Source organism: Stenella coeruleoalba (assembly GCF_951394435.1).
Source record: "Stenella coeruleoalba genome assembly, chromosome: 1".
In the NCBI taxonomy this organism is placed as follows: Eukaryota; Metazoa; Chordata; class Mammalia; order Artiodactyla; family Delphinidae; genus Stenella; species Stenella coeruleoalba.
This window is the reverse complement of record NC_137169.1, coordinates 43,051,651-43,056,573: the sequence shown is the minus strand read 5'-3', so window position 1 is coordinate 43,056,573 and position 4,923 is coordinate 43,051,651.

The following is a 4,923-nucleotide window of genomic DNA, read 5'->3' as shown; positions in this document are numbered from 1 at the left end:
TTTCTAGTCTAAATACTGGATTCTAACCACCCCTGTCTTATTCCAAACTCATACTTTTTCCACCACACATTACCTCCTTTATGTTCTAAGGTGTGACTCAGAACAAGAGTTTTCAGTCTGGGGTATGTAAAGACTTTACAAGAAATACATGGGCACAAAATCTTTACTGAATTGATATCCAGGTCTTCATTTTCCCAAAAGTGATTTCCTAGGATTCCTCAAAAAATCAAACAATTACCATATGATCCAGCAATTCCACTTCTGGGTATATACCCAAAAGAACTGAATGCAGGGACTTGAATGGACATTTGCACACCTCTGTTTATAGCATTTTTCATAAGAGTAAAAAAGGTTGAAGCAACTTGGGTCCATCAACAGATGAGTAGATTAACAAAATGAGGTATATACATACAATGCAATGTTATGCAGCCTTTAAAAGGAAGGAAATTCTGACACATGCTAAAACATGGATGACCCTTGAAGACATTATGCTAAGTAAAATAAGCCAGTCACAAAAGGACAAATACTGTATGATTCCACTTACATGAGGTACCAGTCAAATTCATAGAGATGAAGACTGGTGGTTGCCAGGAACTAGGGGGGTTGGGTGTTTGTGTTTAATGGATACAGAATTTAAGTGGGGAAAGATGAAAATGTTCTGAAGATGGATGGTGGTGATAGTTACACAACAATGTGAATGTACTTAATGCTACAGAACTGTACACTTGAAAGTAGTTTAAATTTTGTTACATACATTTTACCACAGTTAAACAAAAAAGATTTCCCAGGATATGTCATCAAGATGGTTCATTCCCACTTCCCTTATCACTCACTATTCACCTTTCCCCACTTCACAGAAGAAAGGCATACCTCTTACCCTGAATTTTAATATGGTGCATTGCTGTATTATGCAAACACCTCTGGGGTGCCAAACCAAGGTAAATTGAAATAGTACTAAGCTTCCTTGATTAAAGAAAGGCTTTATGTCTTGTACATAGTTGTCATAAGCGTAGTTTGTCAAGAGTAAAACCTAACATTAGAAATGGGCAGTTTGCACCATTTGGAGATGTTTTGAATTCAGAAATGTTGTAGTGTGGAAGTGACGAAAATTTGCTTCTTCCAGTCCCCAGTTATTAAAGAAGGCATTTCTCCTGCGGGAGAGGTCTAAGGAGAAGAGAAGGAAGTTTGAAGTCATCCAAGTGACAAATTCATGACAGGTCTTCACCTCTTAGAATTTGGAATTAGTTTTAGAGTTAGGATTTGAAACTAAGGTAGTTGTCATACAGATTCATGTTAACATGTTTATTTGACTTGAAAAATGAAGTTACGTTGTTGCCCCTGGGCAAAGACTTGAACAGATACTTCACAAAAGAAGATATAAGAATGGCCAATAAGCATGTGAAAATGTGTGATATTAGGCAACAGAGAAATGTAGATTAAAACTATAATGAGATACTATTTCCCACCTGCTGGAATTGCTAAAATTAAAAAAACTTGATACCAAGTTTAGAGGGGATGTGGAGCAACTAGAACTCTCCAGTTTATTGTTGATGGGAAGGTCAAATGGTACAAACATTTTGGAAAACAGTTTGGGAGTGTTTTATAAAGTTAAATGTACACTTACTATGCAACCCAGCAATTCCAGGATTACAGGATTATGTGATTTATATGAAACAGAAGTCTGCAAAAACAAAAACAAAAACTTGTACAAGAGGGACTTTCCTGGTGGTCCAGTGGATAAGACTCCATGCTCCCAATGCAGGGGGCCTGGGTTCAATCCCTAGTCGGGGAACTAGATCACACACGCATGCCGCAACTAAGGGTTCACATGCCACAACTAAGAAGCCTGCATGCCGCAACTAAAGATCCTGCATGCCGGGCTTCCCTGGTGGCGCAGTGGTTGAGAGTCCGCCTGCCGATGCGGGGGACATGGGTTTGTGCCCCGGTCCAGGAAGATCCCACATGCCGCCGAGCGGCTGGGCCCGTGAGCCATGGCCGCTGGGCCTGCGCGTCCGGAGCCTGTGCTCCGCAACGGGAGAGGCCACAACAGTGAGAGGCCCGCGTACCGCAAAAAAATAAATAAATAAATTAAATTAAATTAAAAAAAGATCCTGCATGCCGCAAAGAAGATCCCGTGTGCCGCAACTAAGACCCGGTGCAGCCAAAATAAATATTTGAAAAAACCAAAAACTTGTACAAGAATGATAGAAACCTTATTCATAATATCCAAAAACTGGAAACAACCTAAATGCCTATCAAATAAGTGGATAAACTGTGGTATATTCATACAAAAGGTTACTACCCAGAATAAAGAAAAACAAACTACTGATACATAAAACAACATGGATGAATCTCAAAAACATGCTGAGTGAAAAAGACCAAAAAAGAGTACATTTATATGAAGTTTCAGAACAGGCAAAACTTGTCTGTAGTCTGAGAAATCAAATCAGTGGTTACCTGAGATTGGGGGTGTGGGGAGAGGAATTTAACTGCAGTGTCACGTGAGGGAACTTGCTGTGGTGATGCAAATGTTGATTGTGATGCTTACCTAGGTGTATGTATTTGTCAAAACCTATCCAACTGTAAACTCTATATAGACATTTTACTGTATGTATATATCAATACATTTTGATTTTAGAGATAATGAATTACTTTTTTTTTTTGGCTGCACCGTGCAGCATATGGAATCTTACTTCCCCAACCAGGGATGGAACCCGTGCCCCCTGCAGTGGAAGCGCAGAGTCAACCACTGGACCGCCAGCGAAGTCCTAATACATTTGATTTTAAAACGCTTATTCTGGGGCTTCCCTGGTGGTGCAGTGGTTAAGAATCTGCCTGCCAATGCAGGGGACACGGGTTCGAGCCCTGGGCTGGGAAGATCCCACATGCCTCGGAGCAACTAAGCCCACACGCCACAACTACTGAGGCTGTGTGCCACAACTACTGAAGCCCACATGCCTAGAGCCCATGTTTCACAACAAGAGAAGCCACTGCAATGAGAAGCCTGCGCACCACAATGAAGAGTAGCCCCCACTCGCCGCAACTAGAGAAAAAGCCAGCGCGTAGCAGCAAAGACCCAATGTGGCCAAAAATAATAAAATAAAATAAATTTAAAAATAAAATAAAACACTCTAACTCTCCAAAATGAAGTCTTTTTAAATGAAAGACTGATGTAGCTGATTGACTTAACAGTGAAGACTGACTTGGCCATTTAGCTAATATATAATACTTTTTCCATAAATTGAATGAAAGACAAGTGTTTCATTAAAATACACTTGAAGCACATGATAAGATGAACACAGTTTATCAAAGCATGTTGCATTGGCAAAGATTTTCTTAGCCCTTTTTGTGGCATTTGGGTTGTGTGGTGTACCTCCAAGGCAAGTGAAAATGTTTGAGAGGTAGTTAATAAGTATTTGATGTCTTTGTGGTATACTTTCCAGAAACTGAGAAAGTGAATGACTTTAATGAATGGGTAACAAATTCTTCCACAAGGTAAGTGTTTTCTATTTCTTTGCTTACAACATGACTAAAAGAGGGCCTAATTGATGTATCAACTGGTATTTTAAATTTTTGATGTTAGGTCACTTGTGATTTTTTGGCATATAACTCAGTAAGAGTTCAAAGAATTTAATGCTATTGCACTAACAAAACTTCCATTCTCATGTACTTATTTATGTGAACATTTCTAAGCATTTATATTTCTAAACGCAATAACTAGTGTTAAGAAAAATTGTTCCAAACTTTTAATGTTATTGTATAGCAGGGGATGCCTCCCTAAAGGGTTGTATATATACAATATACAATATACAATGTATATTGTATAGCAGGAAGCCTCCCTAAAGGGTTATCTGACTTTCTAAGAGAATACAAATTAGTTTGATTTACTATTTACTGTTAATTAGGGCACACACATTTTACAACTCTATAGAGTTAGATGTCAATTTATAGAAAACTGATAAGAAGCAAATGATTTCTTTCCCAGGGAGAAGATAACCTCATAGGTTATAGCTTTAATGCCTTTAGGTCATTAACCAATTTTGTATCTGATTTAATAATCTTATTTCAACTTTGAACTGGTTTTGTCATCTTGCTGGTCCTGATTAATAAGTTAAAATTTTGGCATGCGCTTAAAATCTGTCCGAGAATTAAGTTTTTAACATTTTGAGAATACTCTTGATATAAAAAGTAGTTAATGCTGAATCCTGTCCCATTCTAGCCATAAGTAATATTCTTCCCACAGATATATGAATGACATTTTAAAAAGTCATGTCACTAAGATGAATTTTAATAAAACTTTACTTTTTATGTTTAATAATTATTAACATTTGTAATATTTATTGTTTTGATTGACATACTAATAATTCTTGTAACGATAATTGAATCTGGAAAAAAAATTTTAACTCTTAGATTTTAGCTTAGGTTCCCCTAAAAGTAGGGCCTGAGATAAGGCCTGTACGGGTAATATATTCTAGGAAGAGATTCTCGGGGACAGGAATGAGAGACTGGGGAAAGTGAAGCACAGGAGGGAGAACCAAAATAGGATTTATTATTGAGCTGTTTACCTCTCTGATCCAGGGTTGCCTCAGAGGAGCTAATTTCCTGGAAGAACGTCGACACAGAGGTAACAAAGAGCCTTGGAAGCAGAAAGCAAGAGATAAGGGAATGCAGTTTTATAGAGGTGTCCTCAACCTCCAAACGTAGCTGGTTACCACAGTGACAGCCAAATGGGGGGAAAGATAAAGAGGTTGTAAACTAGGGTACAAAACTTGTCTAATGTAACTTAGATTCTTATACTCAAAGAATTTGACTATAAGAATTTTAGCATTTTAATTCCTATTAAATACATAAATTTACTATAGAGAGGTATGACATGGTGATCAATAAGAGACTTTAAGCATATAAATGCATTACATTAGCTTA